Source organism: Uranotaenia lowii, chromosome 3 (genome assembly GCF_029784155.1).
Source record: "Uranotaenia lowii strain MFRU-FL chromosome 3, ASM2978415v1, whole genome shotgun sequence".
In the NCBI taxonomy this organism is placed as follows: Eukaryota; Metazoa; Arthropoda; class Insecta; order Diptera; family Culicidae; genus Uranotaenia; species Uranotaenia lowii.
In genome coordinates, this window is record NC_073693.1 from 235,399,789 (window position 1) to 235,427,449 (window position 27,661).

The 27,661-nt window shown below is 34.1% G+C and overlaps 1 protein-coding gene across 2 annotated transcripts in view; it reads left to right on the forward strand.

Annotated features, from left to right (window-relative positions):
* The window catches only part of LOC129751670 (hemicentin-1), a 1,296,938-nt gene that overhangs the window by 55,036 nt on the left and 1,214,241 nt on the right, over positions 1 to 27,661 (forward strand). The window lies entirely within an intron of this gene.

Here is a 27,661-nt window from a genome sequence, read left to right on the forward strand (position 1 = left end):
TAATGGGAATAGAATGGGAATGGAATGGGAATGGAATGGGAATGGAATGGGAATGGAATGGGAATGGAATGGGAATGGAATGGGAATGGAATGGGAATGGAATGGGAATGGAATGGGAATGGAATGGGAATGGAATGGGAATGGAATGGGAATGGAATGGGAATGGAATGGGAATGGAATGGGAATGGAATGGGAATGGAATGGGAATGGAATGGGAATGGAATGGGAATGGGATGGGAATGGAATGGGAATGGAATGGGAATGGAATGGGAATGGAATGGGAATGGAATGGGAATGGGATGGGAATAGGATGGGAATAGGATTGGAATGGGAAACGAGGAACATTATTACCAGTATGTACAAACGCACACCTTCTTACTGCCGGACATCTAAACTGGTTAATGTTTGCAGGAGTTGAAAATTTAGAAATAAAGGGTTACATACTCACACAGCGCTGGCTGATTGTTTCTATCCTGATATGTCTTGTGATGGGGTAAGTTTTGGTTTGTTTCTTTGAAACAGATACAATGCGGTTGCACTGGGAGAACTATGCCAGAAATATAAAAGCTAGTTAGTGTCTGTCCGGCATAGAATCTAATGCCGATATTTGCACCTCCAAGGAAGCTAATTATTGGAGTAGAGTCTGATTTATGGGTGTAGAAATGTTTTTTTTCCGATATCATATATGTAAATCTTAACCCACTGGCAATACAAAGCAGTTTTAGCAATCTTTCATTCTCATCCTACGGTTTAATAACTTTCAAGTAAGCAGTAAAAAAAGCTCAGATTTTAAAAAAAATATATTTTCTTGAAACATTTTTTGTTAAATCTCGAATATGTTTTCTGTGGCGAGGGGTTTCAACAGCTTGATACGTTGTGTGGAACCACAGAAAAAAAAATGATACGAATGATCATTTAATTTCATGTTCGGATTTAGTGGCTGATTTAACATTGAAAAAATTTTCGGTTTACTTAGTAATTAGTATAAATTTTAAAAGGTTCTGAAAAGCCTGTGTCTCAGCTTTCAAACATTCAGATACACAACTTCTCTTAACAAGGTAGATAACGTACACAGCACATAAACCAACCATAATATTGGTAACTCTACAGTCCGGGTTTGGTTCCGGCTGCCAGCCATTCATAAAAAAGAAAACAAAAGATGTAAGTCCCGTAAAACGGCTGCCAACCAAGCCGAAGTAATCTCTTTGAAGATTTTGAATCGCGCATGAATACACTCTTGGGCAAAGTTGGTTTATCCCCCGGGTGGATGACAGCAACGGCCAAGGAGAGAAGTATTGTGATGGGACGAATAAATAAAAGGACGAAAAAAAAAATATAGCGGAAGAAAAGCGGTTCTAACAGGATCTTTTTTTGGTTGGCTCCTATCACGGCTTCAAATGAATTACATCAGTCCTGCATAGTGGAATCTGAATGGTGGAAATATGTATAAGGGAAAAAAATGGAAAGCTATCCCGGTACACGATTAAAAGAAGGATAAAAAGCCTGTTGGTAGCGCTTTTCTCATCGCCGAAAATTCGTACCCCGGCATAGTGAGGTGAAAAATGAAAAGCGTGGCACAAAAAAAATAAGTGAGAAACGTATAAATGCATCTAATTATAGTGTAGCTGAGAGTTTTGCCCAGAAATGAAGTACAAAATGTAGAAAAAAACAAAGAAAAAAGTATGGAATCCACAAACGGGCAAACTGGGTCCGGGCTCGTGGAAAGGATAATTTCCACTTTCTATTCTAAATGGTGCCCACTTTTGTTTCGTGGTGGAAAATGCGCTGCCATATTCTTGACAGGAGAGCAGCAGCACGAAGAGCGAGAAGAAAGAGCCTTCATTACTGGCTTTAATTATGTGTCTCAAGAGATTGCTTAGCATGGCATTTCTTCCACCATTTCCATTCTCGGCCGGAAAAAAAAGAACGAGACGTGGCAATGAAAGTTAAACATGATGTTTCTGACATTCAACTGATGGTTTTGCACTGTCATTGAGGCACAGGATGGATGAGCCACGTGGGTTCTTCCTTGGGACAGCAAAGTGAGGCTTAGAGTTGAAATACGTTCTTCAAACAGAACAGCAGAACATGTTAAATTTTAATGGTAGGGCTTTTTAGATTTAAAATACATATTTTTTTTAAACATTTTCAGAAGCTTTAGTATTATGAACAAAATTTATATTACTCCAACAGTGTTTATGACAACTTGGTTTTTCAATACCTAATCAAACAACCTCATGTAATCCTTTTGGGCTTAATGAAATCCTTTTGCCCAGACTAATTGCTTTTCAGCAATGAACGAACACAAGCCATTCACCATTGGAAAGTAATAAATCTTTTCTCCCAAATAGCAATAAACTTCGAGCAGATTCGACTAATCCCAAACTCAAGAAGGGCGCCTCAAATTAATTTCTTGAACCTGATACCGGTGAGCCTGAATTCACATGTGTGTGAGCTGAGGAGTTTGAGTTTATGGGTCTTGTTCATCGTAGATTGGCAATTCCCATTAGATTGAGAAAAAAAATTCTTGTCGATTTAGGGCTTTGATCAGAGATTAGAGAAATTCTAATTTACAAATAGCCTCTTATCTGGATTGAATTCAATCTAAGTCTTCATCAACCAAAGAGAAAAGGATTTCGATAAGGCTTCTGAACACTTCTTTCTAAATTCTGGGGCCTGTTATATACTCCAATTGACAAGTCGGTTGTCTCCTGAGCCGATGTCCGCGAGTTCGAGCTCAACAGTAAACATCGAACACTGCTGTACCGAGTAAGTTTTTAATAACTATCCGTCATCTGCAACGTTAACATAAAGTCGCCAATGTCATAAAGATGGTTAAGAGACTAGCATCGAAACAAAAAAAAATGTTCCAAAATCAAGAGGGAGAAACTGTATTTTCAACGGTTCTAAGAAAAAAAAAATTTTTAAAAGTTTTAGGGTAAAATAACTCATTCAGTCTTATTACAAGTCCTCATCCTAAAATTGACGATTTGTAATTTTTTTGATCTTTCTTTTTTCCAACCCCATTTTATAAATTGAAATGTTTGGTTTGATTGGTAAAAAGCAATTTATTTAAGTGTTTGGAGATCGTTTGCAGAACTATAGAACCTAACCATAAATTTAGAATTTTATAACATTTTTTTCTTTCTATCTTTTCAGGTAAACTTCAAGAAGCGGTGTTTTGCCTACATTATCAAGGAAATAATCAAATATTCTGATGACTTGGTAAGAATACGGAAACTGAGTAAAAGATGATAGATAAAGATAAATCGTTTCCATAGCGGTGTCCGAATTTTAAAGTATATTGTAGGGTTTTTGGGGGGAATATTGCACCTGCTAAGGAAATCGACCCAAGGTTGCCGTAAAAAATTCTGTGATTATGCAAAAAAAAATTGATTTTCTGTGATTTTACCCAGAAATTTTGCGATGGTTTTCTGTGTTGCAAACAGCATAAATTTCTTTGAATAGTCACGAAGACGAGAGTATTTTTTCACATTTCACTTAAGAAAAATCAATTTACATTACCAATCTTAGTATGTTTTCAAAAACAATGCAAGAAATAAAAAATTTAAGTACACATATAATTTATAATTTCGTGAATACTTACAATATTTGGACAATCTGTGAAATCTGTGAATATTTCCAAAATACTTTGTTCTGCGACACAGATTCTGTGATGAAAATTTGCTCAAAATTCTGTGAAATTATAGATTTTTCTGAGATTTCGGCAACCTTGAAATGACCGAGTATGCGGAATACATAAGCTAAAAATCCGAATACATTGCAACATGTTCTTCATTTTTCTATCTTTTACTCATATTTTTTCAAAAAATTACTTTTAATTGTTAAAACTAAGAGAATTTTCGACTTTAAAAAGTGCATCTCAAAGAAACCTTTGAAATCATTGGATGTAAAACGCCCTAATGGAGGCAAGCGATTCTCCAAAACATAGTAACAAAACGTCTCGAAAATAACCCAATTTGAAATTAATTAATTGTGGTAATTAATTCGAATAAAAGTTAAAAAAATATCCAACTGTAAGTCGAAATTTCAGGGACTAGACTAGATGAAAATTAATGCTGAAAAACATGCGAAAAAAAATTCGCCTTGTCTCCCTTCATTCCGATAGACATCGACACTCGACCAGTATAACTTTCATACGCCAGGTTGTCTCCTGTAGTAGAATGTCAATACATGGGCCCCGGAGAGGCGCAAGATGTGGGTTCAAGTCCTACCGGCAAACAAAAACTTGAATAATGAACTCAAATACTACTTTATATGTTAGTATTTCACTTGCAAACGCTCCAAATTTAAAGTCTTCGATCTTTTGCTGTTTGAAATCTTAAACGAAACACTTATCTTGACTTTTTATTATGAAGATAATAAAATATTTAATTGATTTAATTACTTTTACAAAGTTTTTTGTACCGTGATATTCTAGTAAATTTATGTTAAAACTATGTTAGGAGGGAGGGTGGCCAAAATAGTCGCGGCGTCTCGACATGTTACAAGAAACAACTAATATTTGGAAAGGAGGGGACACATCTTGACATTTTTATCTCTGAACTGAACTGAACTGAACTGAATGAAAAATGGTGTCGTTTTCAGATTGTTGCATCCAAGATTGCCAAAATCACAGAAAAATCTTTTATTTCACAGTATTTTGAGAAAATGTTCATCACAGAATCTATGTAACACAGAGATTTTCTAATGAGCATTTAAATAATAATTTATGGAATAACTTCAAACTCATTTACACAAATCAACTTTTAACTGCAGTAGAAAAGAATTTAGGCTCTCTGGAAGCCATATTTTTTCTTTCTGTATTCTGCCCAGTAATTGCTTGGTGTTCAAAACGAAACCAACCCACGATCTGCCACACATACTTGGGCGATAAGAAGGTTTATCTGAACAAATTACCATGTTAGTAATAACATTTTGTTCCTTTAATTTGAAATTCTTCATAATATTTTGAGAGAAAGTTTAAACACTTTTCAAGATCTTGTAACAATAAGATTTTTTTTTAATTTAGTAAATTTTAAAGAACGCTTGAAAATTTCTGATTCTTATAAAAACAGCATATATCAAAGTTTTACACATTACAGAGGAACCTTTTTCCATTCCTTCATGAAAAAAAAATCATTGGATGCTCTAAAACTCTTTAAGCAAGGAATTCAAGAGCAAGTTAAATATGACTTATTTTAGGGAGATCAAACCAAATATTTTACAAGTTTTTTTTTCTCGGATTTCGTTTGAAGAACTTTTGAACATAAGTACAAAATCGTTTAAAAAATGTGTGCACCCAGCAAACATTTTTGTAGGTATATTTCTCAGCAACTTTGTTATACGCTTCATATACATTATAGAATGATCGTATGAAACTCGAAAAAACAGCATTTACCTACTAAAGTGGAGGCAATATACATACATATTTTCAACTTCTGGCTAAAACGTTAAGAGTATACGACTTCGACATCATATTCATACATACTGAAAGAATGCAAGAGAGCACAATTTTTTTCCTCTCTACGCATGCGAACCGTTGCCAGCGACAATATTTGCTGCTTCTGTCATTGGGCAATTCTTGCAAATACACCATCTGATTTTTAGCAATCTGGTTGCACTGCTGGTCGCAGAGAGAACAACAAAGCTGTTCTCTCACTTGACCCACGCGGGAGAAAGCAAAGGTACAAAATCGTCTTCAAAATCTGCAAACATGGCGGTCTTTCAATGATATCCGATTTAAACTTTTTAATCCGACTTCGAGTAACGCTTTTTACGACCTTTTACTTGCGTTAGTTGGAATTACGATTCGCAGCAATGTTTTTAATGACTTGAGTTATCATTTTTAATGCGATTTCATGTTTGCTGGGCAATGTTTTTGGCAATACTGTACTGCAGTTCCTAGCAAAACTGTCCTGTGAGGAAAGCATGCAGCCGTGAAAAACACGATTTAAATTTCAACAATTCAAAAACCGAACTGAAACAAACATCGTAATAAATTTCACACGCAGGATATATTCTACCAATATTTGAGAAAAAAAAACTAACGAGTTTTGAAATAAATTTCGCATTTAAAAACAAAAAGGGGAAAAACTTGATTTCAAGTGAACAATAATGCTACTCTGAATGGAAAAAAGAATAAAAAAAAAACAAATGAAATTTTAAAAATAATATATTGAAATCACCAGAATGCAAATTGAGAGAACAGCCTGGTGAGAAAGAAAGTTAGTTGAGAGTACAGCTTGAAATAATTGCATAAAAAACACCCTCAAGGGAGTTGAGAGGTTGCAAGTACAGATAGTTCATCAAGCGGGATGAGAGGACAACTTGAATTAAATGTATGAAAAACATCTTTAAGCGAGTTGGGAGAAAAGCTTGGTGATCAAACGGGTTGACAGGATAGATGAAATAAATGTACAATAAGTAAACACCTTCAGGCGAGTTGAAAGGACAACATGATTATCAAGTGGGTTGAGAGGACAGCTTGGAAAAAAATATGAAAAACACCTTTAAGTGAGTTGAGAGGACAGCTTGGTGGTCAAGCAAGTTGAGAGGACAGCTTCAAATAAATGTACAATAAAAAAAACGAAAGCACAGCTTGATGATCAAGTGGGTTGAGAGGATATCCTGAATTAAAAATATGAAAATATACCCATAAGTGAGTTAAGAGGACAGCTTAGTGATCACGCGAGATGAAAGGACAGCTTGAATGAAATTTATGAAAAAACACTTATAAGCGAGTTGAGAGGACATCTTGGTGATTAAGGGGGTTGAGAGGATAGCTCGAATTAATTGTATGAAAAAAAAAAACATCTTCAAGTGAGTTGAGAGCACAGCAATTAAATAAATGTTTAACAAATACCTTGAATCGAGATGAAAGGACAGCTTTCTGTGTTATTTGGGAGTACAGCTAAAACAAATTTGGTGAGAATGTAAAATGAAGAAAGGTTGAGAATATCACATAAAATTAAAAAAAATTGAAACTTATAATAAAACAAGTAGGGGGGGGGGGGGGGCAAGGGGTGGTGGGATAAGCCATTCAAGTGAGTTTAAAAACCATACAAAATGCACTGCGTTAGTGAAAATTGGATTAACACAATCGAACAGGTTCGAGATTACTTCAGGCGTTCCCCAAGGTAGTATTCTTAGACCAATGCTGTCCATTCTGTTTGTGAACGATCTTGACACCGTTTTTCAATCCCCTGAATTGTTTTTCGCGGATAACCTCAAAGACTTCAGAGCTGTTTAAGATACAGCCGACTGGTTAGAATTTCTTTAGAACACTGATGCGGTTTCATTATGGCGTTGAAAAAAATGAATGGAGGTAAACACGCAAAAAATTTATTCAATTTCTTTTACCCGCAAAAAATCACCTGTGTACTTCGAATACACATTGGGCAAGGAGGCAATTACAAGAAATTTTACTGTGAAAGACTTTGGAATCACCTTAGACACCAGATTGACATTCGACGAACACATCTCTACATTAAGGTTGCCAGAATTTTTATAGCACGTATCCGGAGGGGACGATTAAATTTCAAAATTGTTGACCAAAAATCCGTGCAATATCTAGACGTATTGAATAAACCCGGGCAAAATCCCGAAAAAATCCGGGCGTTTTTCAAAGATATCCGGGCAATCGGGCCGGACCGGAATTTTTAAAATTTAGTATAACATATACGGGTGAACCCGGATAAAACCGGGCAAACTGGCAACCTTACTCTACATCAATAAGCAAAGCCTTCGTGACTCACGGTCAAGAGTATGAAACGTTATACGATTACTCTATAAAACGTGTAACCAACATCTATTTGCTCAATGTTATGTGAATCTTGTTTTAAGCCTTTTTTATAAGATTTAAGCTTTTTATTTCCTTGAGAGCATTGTGGATCAAAGCTTAAATCTGAGATAAAAAGCTTAAATCTTACAACAAGCTTGAGAACTCTGTTCTGTTCACATGTAAGGGACACACTGGAGTACGGAATCCAAATATGGGCACCGTTCTTCTCAGTTCATATCAACCGTATCGAAAAGGTTCGAAAGCGATTCCTCAGATATACCCGCCGACGACTACCGTGAAATGATCCTGTTTTGCGTGACACTTTTTCGTAGAATAAAATCGCATATGAGTACCTACTTGTTCCATGCCAAACTCTCACACGGCTGTACGTTTTCTAACATTTCAAAAACACCTAAAACAATAATTTTAGAAATAAGTTTGTTTTCGGCACTTGAAATATATAGTCAAAGTGCCAAACTTGTAATAAGAGGTTTTGATTTCTAGGAAGTTATGTATGAGAAAATCAAAAATGCTCCACCCGGATCTCGATTAGTCGAGTCGTGGTTTTAATATGGTGGTTTTAAGTACGTCTCGGTGGTCGAGTGGTTAGCGTGGTAAGACGGTAATCGCTGGTCCACTGATGGCATGGGTTCGATTCCCATCTCGGTACTGGGTGTTAAATGTTAATCTTAAGTTGTCCACGTCATTTATTCAGTCTGCAAAAGCCTAAATCGGCTAAGACGGTGTATGTCTTTTTTTAAATAATTTTTTAAGCTCATTAGTTTTCCAATTACATTATTTTAACAATTCGAGCTTCCAAATTACGTTGAAATAGATTTTGTTTAATTTTCGAACGTTTGCATGCAATTTTTAAAAAATATCACTAAATAGTTAAAAACTACTTCCACTGATAAAAAAAAATTCAAAATACCAATAAGTTGCAGTAATTTAACAAAACCTTTTAAATTTGCAACAGAATTGCATACAATCTACATTAAGCATTATCGAAATGTAAAGTTATTTCAGATATTAAATTCTAAATAAATCTCGAATGCAAAAGGTGAAAATGGTCCCATTTTTACGGTTTGTTGTCTGTTCTAAGATTTTTTAAATATTCGTTCTCATAAAATGCTTTGAATTTAACAAAGAAACAATAGTAAAGTTGGATGCAATTTTTTGGTACTTTAGCCAGCAGAAGGCTACTAATGAAAACCTAAATGACGCTTCCAGAGATACACCATTTAAAAAAAGTTAAATGAGCCTTTTGATTGTTTCCAAATTGATAGTTCAAAAGATAAGTAAACGATTCTCCCAATAAAAACATCCTTTGTGTGAAAATTACCATTTTTTTTTTACCAAAAACACAATAATTTCCTTTCGGTCAGCGCAGATGTTATCAGAACAACATGTTTGCGCTTTTTTCCCTTGGGAAAAAGATTTTCCATAATGAAAACTGTTGCCAGCAGGTTGCCTTCAGCAGTGCGCCTTTCAGCGAAGAATCTCTGCCCGCTGCCTCGAGTTGTAGAAAATGAAAATTCCATTCATTTTTCAGTTCCATCTTTCAAACATCCTCGAGACAACAATCACCCAAATAAGGTTCGTTCGTTCATTCGTTCCGCGTAGACTGGGTAAGGAAATATTTCAGAACATCTTGAGGAAAAGGAAAAAAAATGAGAAGAAAAATCATATCTAGCTAAGTACATCATTTGCCTAAAAGGCTCTTGTTGAGAGCTTTGTTGTACTTTTCCCCATCCTTCTGAAGCCGCCACCGGTAGTTTGCCACTTTTCTTGGAAACCAGGTTAGGGAAAAAAAAACTTCAATTTTCCAAAGCAGCCAGGAGATAGATAAACGAATGTAGAAAAAAAACCGAAGTGCCAGTTTTGGATGGCAGAAAATTAAGAAGAAAAAAAATCCAAAACAAGAAGGTCAAAAATTAAGTAAAATTACCTCCAGCATATTTAGGTGGTTGCATCAAAACAGAATTAAGACCGTTCCTAAGAAAAGAAATTTTGGAGGCGGTATGGAGACGATTGAGGATTGGTTGGCGTCAGCTTCCATCTTTGAGTGCTCCTGACGACGAGGAGGGCTGCTAGAGAAAAAATGTTAATGGTTATGGAATTGTACCAGAACAGGTTCGGTTAGGTTTTGTGGAATTGAAAGTTTGGTCTAGGATACTTTTCTAGGAAAAATGATTCCATTTAGCTTTAAGGCGCTGACAATTCTCATCATTACCTTGAAAACTAAAAAAAAAATTCAAATGTGCGGTTGGGTATAAATTAAAAATGTATCGATTGTTCTGCTTTTTTATGTTTAAAAATAAAACTTCCGTCCACAATCATTGAAACATTTAATGCAAATGAATGACGAAATTTAATTCAACGTCGAATGAGTCGTTCAGATCCACAACATTTTTTTGCGGTATAGAAAATTTTAATCTTAAGAGGTTTTCTAAAGCTATAAATATTCCAATTTGAATTGAAGTAACAAAAATACAGTTCTTATGGTTTGGAAATGGCTAAACGAACCATCTATTAAGTTCATTGTTTAATCATATATCAAAGTTATTCCTTGCAATATGAGGGTTATTTGAAACATTTAATTCCACAACTATGATGAAATATTGTAGAATTAACCTTTCTTTCAGTTAAATGTAATTCTCGTCAATTTCATCGATAAACATTGGCACCGTTTTTTGGATCCTTTCTAAATCTCTGTTAAGCATGTCGTGAACAAATTACAAATTGTTTAAATATTTCATGACACATTCAATCAAGCTTTGAACGACTACCGCTGATGTTCAGATCCCATACCAACTATGAGATTCGAATAAAGAAGAAAGAGACCCAGAACACGTCCCGAAGATTAGAACATATGTTCCGAACGTCGCAGAATGTCACGTGCTAAACTATTTTCCTACGTTTCTTCGTAATTTCATCCCCCCATTCTTCGTTCTAATGTCAGCTGAGGGCGCGCTGACTTCTGTCGGAATGTTCCGCGGTTTGCCGTCTCCGGCAAGCAGAGCGCGTCAAAGAACCACTAGCCCAGCAGCAGCAGAAAAACACATAAATTATACAAATTAATTCCAAGTGAAACATGGCACAAAACGTCGTCTTCGTCGTCGTTGTCGTCCTTTGGGCAATTTTTTTCCTTGGGTTTCTTCTTCATCTGCCACTTTTTTCTTACTCGATATTCTCACTTTATGTGTTGGTCCTATTCACGGGAACAACAATGGCTTCTTACCTCAGGTTATGGTAAATGATGAGAGGTTCTCAATGTTTATCAATTTTTTAAATTCTTATTTTAACCTTGAGAAAATTTCCCTTAAAGGACTCATACTCTTTTGCTATTTTAAAATTTGTAATTTAAACAAAAGACATCTTATAAACTAATGATTGTTGAAATAATCTATGCGTTTTGAAATAATTACACTAGTTTACAAAATTTTAAAAAAATCGTGAACTTGATTAACTGACCAACATTTTTAATGTAAAATCGTGCGCTGAATCCGAAAATGAAATTCAAAAAAATCTCAGTAGAACCGTTTTTGAGTTATGCTCCAAATGTGAAATCTCGGGAAAATTGAAAAAGTTCTTGTACTTAGATTAAAATATCTCGGACGGCATAACAGTAATTTGAAATCTCTCTTTTGCATATTGAAGGTGAATAAATTTTATATCGATCATCTGAACACTGTTTTTGCGTTTGACCAACAGTATTGCTGATATTAGTGACTTTATGAGAAAAAAAAATTATAAAAAACGCATTTTTTTAGAGAAAATTTTGTTTCAACTTAAGTTTTAGACTCGATGGTAGCATTTAAAAAATCTGGGTTTCTTTTGCGCTTAAATGTCAATTTAGAACAAAGATTTCAAGTGGTTATTTATCAAAATCGGTTGAAAATTGAAGAAGTTATGACTACTTTACCATAACTGGTATTTTTGCAGTTTTTCATAATTTAACGAACCGCAGTACACTTATCATAGTATAGGATGAACGAAACATGATGAATCTCACTCGCTCCAAGTCAAAATTATTTATTAGCTTGCCAGAAGGTCACATGCCAAGTTTCAGGAAGATTTGACCATAGGGAGAGGTTGCTTAAGTCTCAAACGTGAATAAAATTTTGAGGTATTTTGCCCGGAAGGAACGAAAAATACTGGTTTTTCATCAATAACTTTTTTTATCACTAGCTGATTGTTTTTTATGGTTGATTTTCTTAAAGCCTAAGTTGAGACAAATATTTCACCCGAAGACTGTAACTCGATTGGATTTGAAACAGAAAAGTTATTGCGGTTCAAAGGCCGCAAATTTTGTCCAACACGCAATGAGTACTTTTTACCCATTGCGTTTTTTACGACAATTTTCGACCAAAATACAATCTTTGAACCGCAATAACTTTTCTGTTTCAAATCCAATCGAGTTACAGTCTTCGGGTGAAATATTTGTCTCAACTTAGGTTTTAAGAAAATTAACCGTAAAAAACAATCAGCTAGAGATGAAAAAAAGTTATTGATGAAAAACCAGTATTTTTCGTTCCTTCCGGTCAAAATACCTCAAAATTTTATTCACGTTTGAGACTTAAGCAACCTCTCCCTATGGTCAAATCTTCCTGAAACTTGGCATGTGACCTTCTGGTAAGCTAATCAAAAATTTTGGCTTGGAGCGAGTGAGATTTATCATGTTTCGTTCTTCCTATACTATGATAAGTGTACTGCGGTTCGTTAAATTATGAAAAACTACAAAAAATACTATTATGGTAAAGTAGCCATAACTTCTTCAATTTTCTACCGATTTTGATAAATAAACACTTGAAATCTTCGTTCTCAATTGACATTTAAGCGCAAAAGAAAATCAGATTTTTTAAGTGCTACCATTGAGTCTAAAACTTTCGTTGAAACATAATTTTCTAAAAAAAAATGCGTTTTTTATAATTTTTTTTTCTCATAAAGTCACTAATATCAACAATACTGTTGGTCAAACGCTAAAACAGTGTTCAGATGATCGATAGAAAATTTATTCACCTTCAATATGCAAAAGAGAGATTTCAAATTACTGTTATGCCGTCCGAGATATTTTAATCTAAGTACAAGAACTTTTTCAATTTTTTCGAAATTTCATATTTGGAGCATAACTCAAAAACGGTTCTACTTAGATTTTTTTGGCTTTCATTTTCGGATTCAGCGCCCGATTTCACATTGGAAATGACTTTCAGTTTACTGAGTTCAAAAATGCTGTAAACTAGTGTTATTAAAACCTATTTGAGAACCACCCGAAACCAGCCTTTGGTTGACTGATGTCGTCCTTTCTCCGGGACGACATAATGTCCTCGTCGTCGTCCGGTCAAAACGATTCGTCCTTCGGAAGGGCCCAGAGCAATCGGTGCCTGTGTTGGTGCGGAATTTTCGCGCCAAAAGTCAAACCCAGAGAATGGCTAGCTGCCTGACTGGTTTGGATATTGCCGGGCGACACGAAACGAGCGCTAGGAACGACCGCCAACGATCATCATCAGCAGCAGCAGCAGCAGAAAGAAATCATAATCTTTCATAAAAATCTCTTTGGCAATCATTACAAGCTCATTTGCCTCTAAATTGCTTGCGCCATTTTCCCATTGGAGGTGATTCCTCTCGTTGCTCGACTTTCTTTTTGGTTGGCTGGCTGGCCGGAGGAAAAGAACTATAGGGTACCTGAGAGTGAGATTTATAATCGGATGTATAATCAAAATTTACATAACTTTTAAAAGAAAGTTCTGATATTCTTATTTAACATTAGTTAATTATCAATATTGATAAGGAAAGTGATGAAAAAAATTAAACAAGTTCAAAGAACAGCTTCCAAAAATATTAAAAAGATTTAAAATTTCTGCAGGTTGTGAAATTAATTGAAATGAACATTTAAGCCAATTTATAGAACCGCTAGGCCATCACCATGAATCACCATGAAGAGAATCGAAAAGACAGATTGGAGATAATGATGAAATAAATTTATAAAAAAATTCTTGAATGCGAATTCAGAGATTGAAAGCTCAAGCCAATTTTTTTTGTGCTCAAGTGAGAAAACGGAAATAAATTTTGAAAACAACTATCATAAGCTTGGCAGATTGCTCGCTTTTATCCGGGTTTGCCCGGATATTTGATGCAAAATTTTGAGAAAGTCCAGTCCGGCCCGGTTGCCCGGATATCGTGAAAAAAGTCCGGATATTGCCCGGATTTTTTCACAATTTTCACAAAGAAACCAAAAAAAAATTAAAATTTTTGAGTAGGGGAGAGTGGGGTATCATGGGCCATGGGGAAACGTGGGCCACTTTTGATATCTCAGATGTGTGTTGAGATAAAAATCTCAAACCAACTGTCATCGTCGTCGCTTTGCGTGAGCATATATTCCTATATGTTGTTAAATGAAATACGCATCATATGCTTCTTTTATTTATCAAGCTAAAAAAAGTTAGAAAAATTTACTTACATAATTAAAAAAAACACCCGCTAATTTCATCGAAGAGGAACCTAATGTGCATAACAAAAATATGCTCATACGCTTATATTCTTAGTTTTGTCATGATCTTTCACGTGAAAAAGGAATTTTTGATGAAACATCAATAAGTCACACAAACGCAACCAATTTGCAAATCATAGCTTGTGGGGAATCGTGGGCCACACATCTTGAATCACCTATATTTTTATGTTTTTATACACATTCAGAACTTAAAATACGTTTTACCAATCTGTAATGTTTTCTTATGCCAAATGAAGAGTTATGAATAATATTTTGTCCATCCTATATAAGAAATTTTGCCAAAACGTTCGCGAGCCAAGTTTTGGAATGTACACGGTCATACACAGCTCTCTTATTTATTTCATCATCTGAAATTGCTTTAAAATAACGAAATGAATTTGAAAATCACAGTTTTGGGTCAACTCATAAACTCTGCATGTTATTTGGTCAATTTGGATTTGGTGGCCCACGATTCCCCACCATATTTCAAAATCCAAAAAATATTGCTTTTTTTCAAACAGTCAGATTTTGGGGAAAATAACTTATTAAAATTAAAAAAAAAATACCTTATGATACCTTGAAAACGTAGAAAACCATACCATTTTTTATTTCCATTTTATCATTTATAATACAGAAGTTATGGAACAAAGATCAAAAGTGGCCCATGATTCCCCACTCTCCCATACGTTTCAGCAAAACCGATTATCGGTTTGAAAATTTTCAACGGTTGTTTCAAATAATTTCGCTGATTTACTTTTATAAACCTTTAAATATTTAAGTGTTCAAAAAAGTTTTTGGAAGTCTGCAATCACATTAATAAAATATTTATTTCGATTTTTTGCATTTTTTCTTTGCTTTTATAAATAATAACACCTAAATTTTGCCCGGTTTTTGCCCGGTTTTTGGATTTGAAAAATTGAAATCCATGTCCGGATTTTGCCAGGTTTAAAAAAAAAATGCCCGGAATTGCTAGGCCCACATGGTAGTGCAAAACCTTTGGAATCGAGCGAATGGTAGCTACAGAGTTACATTAAAGCTCCCGAACTTTTAAAAGTACTTCAATTACTTGGAACTTTTTTTTAAAATCGAATAAATCATCCGAGTTTCCTAACTAAGGTACCCTACTTGAACCTCTGAAAGCTCCCGAATTTCCTACTCGATTTTGGATATTGCCAGATGAATTATTGAATGCCTTTCCACTGAGAACTTGAACAACAAAATGAGACCAGATACTATATCTCCATTTAAAAAGAATATCTCATATTTGATTGAAAATTTTAATGCATTCAGCAACATCCCATTTAAGCGAAAACATATTCAAAGACAAAACCAGCGAAATTTCTTCCGAGAAGGCGGATGCAACACAATGGAAGCCGTGTGGAGAACATCTCTCTGATTTTACTTTTTTTTGTCAGATTTAAGCTTTTATCTCAGATTTAATTTTTTTTTTTCAGATTTAAGCTTTTTTTTGGCAGATTTAGGCTTTCATATCCAGCAATGGTCTCAAAGCAAAAAAAAAGCTTAAATCTGATAAAAGCAAGCAAATTTCAAAAATTGAACATTCTTTGCAATGCAAAACTTTCGCCAAAATATGTAATAAGATTTTCTATTATTTTTTTTTTCAAAATTGAAATGCGACGATTTTGGGTTGCTAAATAGTTGCTTTATATTTTAAATAGGTCATTTATAAGCAACCTCACAGTGTTCAAATAGTGTGTTTATTAGTTATTTGAAAGATAAATTACGATATGAAAAGTTCGATACATTGGCAGGCAGTTTTTATTTACCAAAACAATTGCACAAGGCAACAAAATTTACATTTTTTTTGTGCTGCAAAGAATTTAATTACTGATTATAACTTACTTGGAGGCACTGAATTCATATATGCAAGAAATTTAATTCTATCAGTATTGAAATAGGTCATAAATCACTTAAGAAATTTGTGCACCTTTTTTGGAATTTCCTTTATCAAATACTTTAAGACTTTCTTCAGTGATGTTAAGAATAGCTAGAATGTTGTCTAATCAATGTTCTATAATTAGAAGAATTTTTTTTTCAAAGCCGTTGTATCTCTGAAACTAGAATATTTAGGGAAAAAATTTTGAACATATTTTGGGTTGAGATTTTCTGCTGCCTGCCTGACACTTCGTGCTCAACTCTCTAAGCCAGGGGTGAGCAACCCGCGGCCCGCGGGCAGCATGTGGCCCGCGAGATCCCTTTGTGCGGCCCGCGAAGCTTTTTTCAAATTTTTATGCCTTTACTTTTTTCTACGATGGATAGTAAGAAAAATTTCAAATTGTTAATTTTTTTTCTGGCATTTTAAGCGTTTATTATGTTCTGTTCAAAGCATAAATGCAATATTGTATATTGGCATAAAGTTATATTGAAGTGTTTTTTTACTCAGCATACTTTTTCCTTATTATTTAACTCCTTCCATTTTGAGAGCAAAATCCATTTAAGTGAGTCGGAAGGACAGCCAAAAATCGGAACTTACACATGATCAAAGCAGTTTCGAAGCCCATTTAGTAAAGTCACTATTTCCATTTCAAGCAAAAATAAAGTTGAATGATAAAAAATATGCTCAGCAGATAATTGTTTTAAAATTATTCTATCCAATTCGGCAAAAAGGCTTGTTCTGTTAGCATTCAAATACTGGCAAAAAAATTAAACCAAAAACTATATTATATAGAAAAATTTTTTATTTCTTAATATTAACAAAAATAACGAAAATTAAATAATAGAGTCTGGATGACGATTTTAGATTGTTTATCAACAATAATCCGCCGACATCAAAGCTACCCACATTTTTTTTTAGTTCTTGATAAAACAATAGATATCTAAAATTCTGTAATTCAAACCAAAATATCTTTGACGATTATCTGTGATGCTTTTTTTCTGAAATTTGATAGAAGATTTAACACAAACATCGATAAATTGAGTTTTTTCACTTATAATTCGGATAAAATTTCTAAAAAGAATATAGATTTGAAAATAATTGCAAAATATGAACATTTTTGCAATTGAAATATGAACATTTTTGAACATTTTTCTGTGATTTCGACAACCTTGCTCATCATCTGAATGCAATGATCCAATACAGAACTTCAAGAAAACGGGTTTTTAACGTGTAGGGGAAAAAAATCCAGGTTTTGAGAACAAGTTTTTAATTGTGAAAAAAAACACAGAAAGCCAAATAGCAATTCAAAGTACAACGCTGTGATTGCTTTAAAAATATTTTTATCACACTCTTAGTTATCACTGTGGTTAGCTCCAGAAGACTTTTAAATTCAAGTGATGACGCCGGGTTGAATAACTGTTTTTGAGCACATGATTTCGTTTTATCTTTCCTTTTTCAGATTTGTTCTCGCTTAAATTTTTAGTTATGAACAATGATGTGAAGCTCTGATAATTATCACAAAAAATTATTTTAAGTGCGGCCCGTCGGCAAGATTTCAAATTTAAATTGGCCCCTTGGTTCAAAAGGTTGCTCGCCCCTGCTCTAAGCCAATTTATCGCAGTTTATTTTTGTAAACATATTTTTTTATAATTCCATGGTGTTGGTAGGAGACAAAATTTAAGCTGTAATATATAGAAGTGATACTCCAAGCACATATTTAGTGTATATTTTCCAACCATCGCCCCTTTTTTTTAGGAATTCTATCATAACTTTTAAGATTGATTCGGAAAAATTTAAGCATCTCGATTAGAAGAAAAAAACGAAATTATATCATGATGAGATATTTTGATATTGAATTCTTTCATATCAAAATTAGATATAATTTAGCTCTCGTAGGATGTTCAATCAAATATTTCAAATAATACACGCTAACTTTTGGCTACCCCTTAAAGGCGTAAAATTGACCCGTTATTGAGAACCTCCTCTATCTGCCAAATAAGGGGTCATTTTGGCGGATCAACCTTTATTTCGATAAGCTCGAGTCCGCTTCAAAGGAGTAGTTTTACATGATGTTACATTGAAAGCGTTATTAGTTGTCCGGTAGATTGCTATTGATGTGAAAATTGTAAGTATTTTATTGTGAATTTTTTTTGTTTCCTTTGTGAAATTCTAATAATTTTTGTTTTTATTTCAGAACTGCACAGTTCCGGATGATGGTGATGAAAGTGGTGGTGAACGGTTAAAAAAAATTAATTCTTTTAAATATTTTCTTAAAATAAATTAAAATGAACATAATATTTCTTAGTGATTTATTTCCCGGCAAATATGTTTCCCATTAGAAGCCTTTGAAATTTCCATCATACGGAAGCGTCTCAAATAAGGGGTAATTTTCATCCGGTACGAGCGTTTGAAATAATGGGTAATTTTGATCCGCTTCAAGCGTTATCAAGTTGAGTACCCCTTAAAGGGTACAGCGGCTTTATCATTAAAAAGGAGTTCTCCCAGTCTTAATGAATAACGGGTCAAAAGTATTCGTTAAGGAGTAGCCAAAAGTTAGCGTGTAACAAAAATCCAAGCAAGTATAACTAAATAATAACACCAAATGATAGCATTGTATTTCAAGATCATATCATCATTATATGAAGATTATCTCAATCAAATAGGACCACCAAAAAAGAAAAAAGAGTCTTGCACACAAGCCTTCTTGCAATGAATTTTCTGGACCCAAGTAATGGCATCGCATTGTTGTAGAATTGTCTCCTGCCTTGCACTCAAAACTTTCATGTTTTGTTTCAAATTCTCACAGCGCGTGAAAAATTTGAGTACAGTCATCCCGATCAGGAGGGAAAATTCATATTATATCAAGATGACATATTTTAATACTCAATCCTTTCTATCAAAATGGGTCATAATTCAGAACTCGTAGGATGTTAAAATATTTCAAATTTTATCTAAAAATCTACGTATAGGATCATAGCTAAATTATATGAGTTTTTGATATGCTTATATCAAGATTATATCTCATTCGGATTGCAAAGTACCTATGATATTTAACAGAACAAAACCTTACATAATCATAACTCATCAAGATATGATTGATTCGAGGACAATCTCTAGGGGAATGTCGATAACCCACATTATTTGCTTTAAACATGCTCTGTTTTCGGTTAACCAAAGTTAGATTTATTTTTATGCATATTATGAGCAAAACTCATTAAAGTGCGGTTTGAGCCGTTGACTTCGATGTCCGTGTTTCATGAAAAGTTGTATGCATATCAAAATAAGATGTGATTATAGTATTAATAAATTATATTTCTTCAGCGCTGAAAATCGATTTAATCCTATTCAAGAATGTCAATCAAAATAAGATAAAACCCAGATTTAAAAAACTTATTGTAGAAAACTTTAAGTACTCAATTGTAGCTGAAAAATATTTCGTTGAGATATGTTTGAGTAATTATTTTGACATGCTCTCCTGATCGGGAGGAGATTCGAACCTTGATCTCGACCTCGATAGCGCGCACGCTTCCTCTGAACCATGCATTGGAATGAGAGCTTCAGGATTTCAATAAAAGCTTTTTAATTTTTTTTTTTTTTTGAAATTTTTTATTATGTAGCGGCCCACCACACTCCCCCACACCAAAAAGCTCGTATGAGCCCCCTGGTAATGGACGCTACTGTTCTCAGCACGTCTGGCAGCAAACGAAAAGAGAATAAAAATACAATACGCGAGCAAATTTTACTCATGCTGAGAACTCAAAATTTTAATTAATTGCGAGGAAATGTGACGAATACTATTTAAACTAATTTACGCTATGAATCTCAATGGAAAAAAGATTTCCTTTGAAGAGATTCATGTTTGAGACAAACAAAATTTAAACAAAATAGATTATACTAGAAGTTACAAGATATTTTACATTTTAAAATTAAGGTTACACTAAATTTAAGCTACATAATTAATAATATCATAAAAGCTTGCTTTGTTCGATTTATTTAACGACTAATTTTTTCCTTAAATATTTGAAGCAGTTTGTTTTTGAATATGGATCTACTATTTATTTCTTTAAGATCATTGGGTAAGATGTTATATTTGGTTGGTCCGATGAAAGAAATTCGTTTCTGCCCTAAAGTTGTAAACGACCGACAGGGTTGTAGATAATTAAAAAAACGGGTATTATGTGTTCTTATAGCTGTTGTAAAATTAATGTTCTGAATGGTATTTGATGAGTGTATGTTGTCAAAGACGTACATTATGGTTTGGTAATCGCAAAGATCAGCTATTGGTAAAATGTTATGAGAATTGGATGAATAAATAAGTTTTGTTGAGTATAGCATAGGGAGGTTGTAAATATTCTTTAAACATCTGTTTTGCAATGATTGAAGCTTTTGTAGATGTGATTGAGACGCTCGACCCCAGACTGAGATAAGATAATGTAAGACTGAGTGGATAAAAGCATAATAGAATTTCAATAAGACATGTTTAGGCACAAAATTTCGTAACCTCCAAAGAACACCACAAAGCGGGGAAATTCGTTTTTCAAGATTTCGTATGTGACAATTCCACGAGAGAGTATTATCCAGATGAATACCTAAGTATTTGAAGGTTTTTACTTCTTCTATAACAAACTGGTTCATATTTGGATCTCTATGTGGTGGTAAAACTTTCCTGGACGAGCGACATATCATATATTTGGTTTTTGTGTAGTTTAAAGATAGTAAGTTGCTGTTGAAATATACAGATAGTAATTGTAAGTCATGTTCCAGGTTATCAATTATAGTATTCGGAGATTTCCCTGTATAGAATAGTGCTGTGTCATCAGCGAATAGCCTTGCTGTGCCAATAAGTGGGAGTTTACATAAATCATTTATATACAAACGAAAGAGCAGAGGCCCTATATTGCTGCCTTGTGGAACGCCTACGCTAATGTTTCTCATATCACTCTCTGTTCCTTGCATTACTACATATTGCTTCCTATCCGAAAGATAACTCCGAATTAAATCATTTGCGATTCCCCTAATACCATATTTGTTTAGTTTTTCCAGAAGAATTCCGTGATTGAGCGTATCAAATGCTTTCTTTAGGTCCAGGAATAAAGCACCAACTATATTTTTGGAATCGATGTCCTTAATTATGGAATCCACGAGTTCAGAGATTGCGATAAGAGTGTTTGATCCTGCTCTGAATCCATATTGCATACTGTACAGAACATGGTTGCAATTAAGAAAATTTGTTATTCTATTTACCAGAAGTTTTTCAAAGACTTTACTAAAAACGCTGAGACTTGAAATTGGTCTATAGTTATTAACATCTTCTGGATCACCCGATTTGAATATAGGAGTCACTCTTGCAATTTTAAGGCAATCTGGGTACGTTCCAGATTCAATTATTAAATTGAAAAACTTTTTCAAAATGTGAGAAAATATAGTACTATTATTTTTTAACACACTTACGGGAAAACTGTCGGGCCCACAGCTTTTTTTGTTTTTAAGGGTAATAATGACAGAATTGACTTCGGTTTCATCAGTAGGTTGCAGAAAAATTGAGTTTTGGATTTCATTAATATTGGACAAAACATCATATTCAGTTTCAATGGGTATTTCCTTTGCAAGATCTGATCCAATCGATGAGAAATATTTGTTAAACTTATCACCAACACGTTTTTGACCTGTAATGAGTTCTTCGCCATCTGTAAGAGTGATCGGTGAAGATGTTTTAGATTTCCCTAAAAGTTGATTTATATTTTTCCAGAGTTTAGAGTGGGTAGTATCATTCAGTAATCGTTCATAATACAGCCTTTTACACGTTTTCTTTTTATTACAAAGTTTTTTGTTTATGTGTTTAACCATTTCTTTAAGGTTATCATCATTAGGATGATTTTTTACTCGTTTCAAATAATTATCTTTTAATTTTATTAGAGCCCATAGGTCATACGACATCCAAGGACAGTATCTACGCTTCAGGTTTATTTGTTTAGAAACTGTTTTTGTACACTGCTTCAACATTCGAGTGTAAGTAGATGTTAATTCTACAATTCCGGTGTTCACATTGTCTCCAGGGACAAAAGAGCTAAGATAACTTGTAAATAGGTTATTAAGTTTTGAATGATCCGTAATATCTTTTTTTAAAACCATACTATGTCTTACTGATAACATTTCGAATAATGTGAGAATTTGCGAGTGATCACTTTTATCAGTAAGTATCGTGAAATTTTTGAGGCGTTCGATATCTTTAGTTTTACATATCACATGGTCTAAAATATTTTGACTTTTCGGCCTAGTTGTGTAAGAATTTGTACAAACGAAGCTGAAAGATTCTAATAATGATTTGTATCTTCGCACAATATTTGTATTTACAAGGTTTACAGGAACATTCAAATCACCGACAATAAGGCAAGAGTGCGAATCAGGCGTAGATGCGAGAAGAGATTCAAGCTGAGCACATAACAAGCTGAAAGAATATGCGGGTGGTCTGTAAATTCCGTGGACGTCGACAATTTGACCACATAGAGATATTTCTACACTAATTCTGTGATACCCATCGCAGGTTGTGTTCTCCTTTGTTTTGAAATTTAGGTCTTTATTAATGTACATTGCCAATCCACCATAAGGCTGGTCTCTACACGAAAAGATTGAAATAAATCCGGGTATGTTATAAATGGAACAATTCTCTTCAGTAAGCCACGTTTCACTAATTACAACTACATCAACTGCAACATCCAACTGTTCGATTGTCTCAAGGAGACTATCAAATTTTTCCAATTTGTTCATACTGCAAATATTCCATTGTAAGACCTTAATGGTTTTATTGGTTCTTGATTTATTAATATTAAGGCTAGTATTGTCATTCCTTCTACTAATGTTTAAATTACTAACAGTATTATTATTATTACTATTGTTTCTTCTATTTATTGTATTAAAACTATTAAAATTATTGCTATTATTTCTAGTATCATTATTATTCTTATTATCATTATTGCTAATATTATTATTTTTATTATTATTATTATTATTATTATTATTATTATTATTATTATTATTATTATTATTATTATTATTATTATTATTATTATTATTATTATTATTATTATTATTATTATTATTATTTTTACTAATATTATTACTATTATTATTTATATTATTATTTTTATATTTATTATCATTATTATTATTATTGCTATTAAAACTATTTTCATTTTTGATATTACTATAATTAAAATCAAAGTTTTGACTCTTACAGTACATGTTAAAATCTTCTACGCTATCATGAATTTTATTTATAACGGTTTCCATTTTTATTTTTAAGTTTCAAGTTTGTTCTGAGTAAAAGGAACTCAAATATCTAGTTCCTCTTGCGCTTCGGAGAAGGCGTATCTTTTTGGCTTAGTGATGTATCATTATCCGCTTGAATCAGATGCTTGCTAAGAAAATTGTTCAGTTCCATTTTACTTCTTATCGATATGGGTTTAGAGTCTTCGTGTTTTTTTATTAGTATAGCGCCACCCCTACCAGGCCAAATATATTTCACTTTAAGCAGATCCTGAGACTCACGGAGCTCAGTTAATATTTCCATAGCTAACGGAGTTAATTCATCACGAATTGAGATATTTGTTGCTTTACCATTAAACAAAAACGAAGGGTCTATTGTTGTTGAGGAAAGCTTACCGAAACTACGTTTTTTACTAAAAATTTCTTCCTTAATTACGGAGCTTTTAAGGGAAAATTTCATTGGAGGAATAGTATCTTGGGTGTTTTTAGAGGAATAGAGTCTTACGGCATATTCGATATGTTCTTTATTTAAATCGTAGCCAAAAGCACTGCAAGTTTTACAAACCGTTTCAAGAGTGTTCTCGTTCTTAGAAACTGGTAAACCAAAAATCATGCAATTTTTCGATACAGCATCTCTGTTTACTTTATCCAGATTTTTTTCAAGCTTATAAACTTCATTTTTTAGGTGTGAATGTTTTTGTTGAAGATCTGATACTTCTGTTTCTAAAGCCTCGTTAAGCAGGCAAATAGAGGCAGTGAAAATAACTGCTTGTATCAAATGAGACATAGTTTTTTTTATCGAAATAACAGCAACGAGGATTTCAATATCAAAGCTATGTATATATACAAACATATATACCCCAACTCATCTTTATATATCGTGGCATGTGATATAGCTCAGTTGGCAAGTCTGTTGTCTCCTGAGCCGATGTCCGCGAGTTCGAGCCCAAGAGCAAACATCGAACAAACAGTTATACCGGATAAGTTTTTCAATAACGATCCGCCAACTGCACCGTTGATAAAGTCGCGAATGCCATAATGATGGGAAAACGACTATAATCGAAACAATAAAAAAAATCTTTATATATTAGAAATCCGCAGTAACTTATGGTTGGTCCACATGACCTTCAGGCTCTCATTTACTCCGTCTATGAACGAATATACTTAAGAAATCAATTTCTCCCGTAACCGCTATTGAAAACGTATTGCTGCATAACGTCTGCTGTTAGCAAATATTCAAACAAAAAAAGAAGCCTAAAACGCCGCAATCAAATTGGGGGTATGTATGTATATTGAAGATTGCTTTGCGAAGAAATCCCTGAATAATCCAATCCATTTCGATTCAAGTTCTGTGATTCAACCGACAAGGAGAAGGCAAGAGGACGAGCAGAAAAAGTCCTACCCTTGAAGCAGTTGGAGCCGTTTGGCAAATTTTCACACTCATATACAAAAAGCCTCAGCAGTACACACAAAGTTTTAAACGAGCAATGCCCCGCCAACTGGCAAAGTTGCTCCTTATGTGATTGCCGAAGTGCACAAACATTTACCCATGAACGCAGCAGCACTTTTGCACGCACATACACACAAACGTTTCGGCTAAATTGAACAAACACCCAAACAAATCCATCCGCAACCAAAGGCAGCTTCAACAACAACATCATCATCATCAAAGCAACATCATCGAGAACATCAATCGTTCCGTTTTTTACTGTTCCGATCTAAGGGCAGCAACAGCAACAAATGAACGAAAAAAGAAGAAAATGGCGTATCACGCGAAAATATGCAGCTTGGATTTCAAAAGTGTGGAAAAAATTCCCCGGGCCTAGGACCTCTGTCACCTTCACGGAGTGCCTGTCCCTCAAACTAAGGTTGGCACATCAAACACTGAGTTTGGAGCCCTATTTAAATCGAAGCTCTCGATTGTTTTGAGGCACTGCAAATATTAAGGATGCTTTAGAAAATTTTCTCGGTGGGTCCAAGCAACCCAAAGTCCATAAAATAACGTCAGAGGCTTATTCGGCTTGTATAAGCTGATTAAGCTTTAACGGAACAGTTAACTTTTTAATTTAAAAAATAGAAGAGTGAAAGTTCATCTTTAACCTTAAGTTACCTTAAGTCAAATATTGTTCAAACACTCAAAAATTCTACAAATTTTAACTAAAAACAATTCCTTCTGTCCCACTATGACAGAGAAAGCGCCGCAAGCGTTTATGAGGGCCTGTGTAACCTCCCCCGGAACATCAAAGCGTTTGCCGCACAATGAGTGACTGATTTATGTGGCCAAAGGGGTGGGGGCGCTGATTTCATAGGCTAGTTTCCGGCAAGCTGGAACTTCTCCATTGCAGAGGTCACAATGAATGGGTGTTGATGGTTGACTGCAGAAATGACAGATGGAAACGAGAACAGAATTTGAAACAAAAAAAAAAACAACAACATTACAATACCCCAAATGACCAAAGGACAATTGACCGAGCTGGGCTGTAGGTATGCGATGTTGGTTCGTTCCAGTGATGATGATGGAATGTTGTAGAGAAGCAAAAAAAAATCATCCTGGAGACCATTCAACCGACACAGAATCACCCACCACGAAACGGGTATCACCTGTGTGAACTTTAGGGCGATCGTGTGGGTTTGTAATCGAAAAATAACATCCTCTGGCGCCTACACATGTAGAAAGGATAACCTTTAGGCGTTTTTGGAGTTTGAAATTACCTTTTACAACAGATCTAGAATCATAGCTTCGTGGTTTGAATTTAAACAGATTCGTTTCAGTCCATTCAACATTTTGCATCATTATCCCTCATTCGCATTAGGGTGTCATTTTGACACCATTGCAAGTTTGAAGGCTTGTATCTTTTTTCAGAAGCTTCAAAATACAAAAATTTCTTCGGGACCCTAGATGAATTCAAAAGTTATTCAATATTGCATCTTTACTTTTTTTATGGACGAACCCTGGAAGCCTGGACAAAAAAAAACTCCCTTTTTCGACTTTGGGTGTCATTTTGACACCACTAAAGTAAAATCTATTTAAGTCGTTCGAATTATTATGAACTTCATATAAAACTTATGTCAATAGAAACCTTGTAATGTAAGTAAAATATGTTTAGAACATTATATACAGCTAAAGTTACAAGTTTTCTCGTTATTCAGCATGAACGAAAAAAAATCCGAAAAAACATGCCTCACGAAAACTGCTGTAGTTCATATATTACACGTCCAAAAATATATTTGCCTTATGCATATGAAAGCTGGAGTTAATGCCATGAAGACAAGAATTTTTTTTTTAAAATTTTTTTTTCAATGAAATGGTCACAAAAAGTTCAAAAAAGTGGTCTAAAACACCTACTTTTCATTCGATTGCTAGTAAATACTGTTTGAGCGATGGTAAAGTGTTTTAAAAAATATGACTACAAACTTTATTGAAAATCTAACATTTTGCTGTCTTTAGATTTTCGATGCAACAAAAATTGAATTTACTGGATTTTTTTAAAGTTGGCTACTCTACGCGATTTTTTCACAAATTGAAATTTCATCTGTTTTTGTGGTCCTCCGTCAGGTTGTACCCGGACTTTCAGTGCTTTCTCGCCGTTTGAAGCATTCAAAGCTATATCCATTGAAAAGGAAATTTAATCTACATTCTAGTGAGGTGCAACAATTTACGCTGTTTGATTTCACAAAAATATGAAAATTCCTGAATTTCTAGAACCACAAGCAGCGCGTCCAGCAAAACGTGTTTGTTTGCTCTCCAAGTAAGTACGATGGGTGGTGGTTTGGTCAGAGAACGAAGCCAACAGACGAAATAATGAGGCGCAAATATTTTTTTGGACGTGTAATATATGAACTACAGCAGTTTTCGTGAGGCATGTTTTTTCGGATTTTTTTTCTTTCATGCTGAATAACGATGACACTTGTAATTTTAGTTGTATATAATGTTCTAAACATATTTTACTGACATTACAAGCTTTCATTTGATGTAAGTTTTGTTTGAATCGGTTTAACACGCCAAAAGTTATAACGATTTGAGCTTGTGGTGTCAAACTGACACTCCTAGTGCTGATTAGGGTAATGAAATCTAATGCGGATTAGGGTTAAGAAGCAAGCCGGATACATGATCTAGTGAGTTTTTGAAAAATGATCAGTAGAAATACCCAACATTGCATAATGTCCGGTATTCTGAGGGCTCAACCTTAGATGGTTTGATTTAAAAAAATCTGAATTCTAAAAT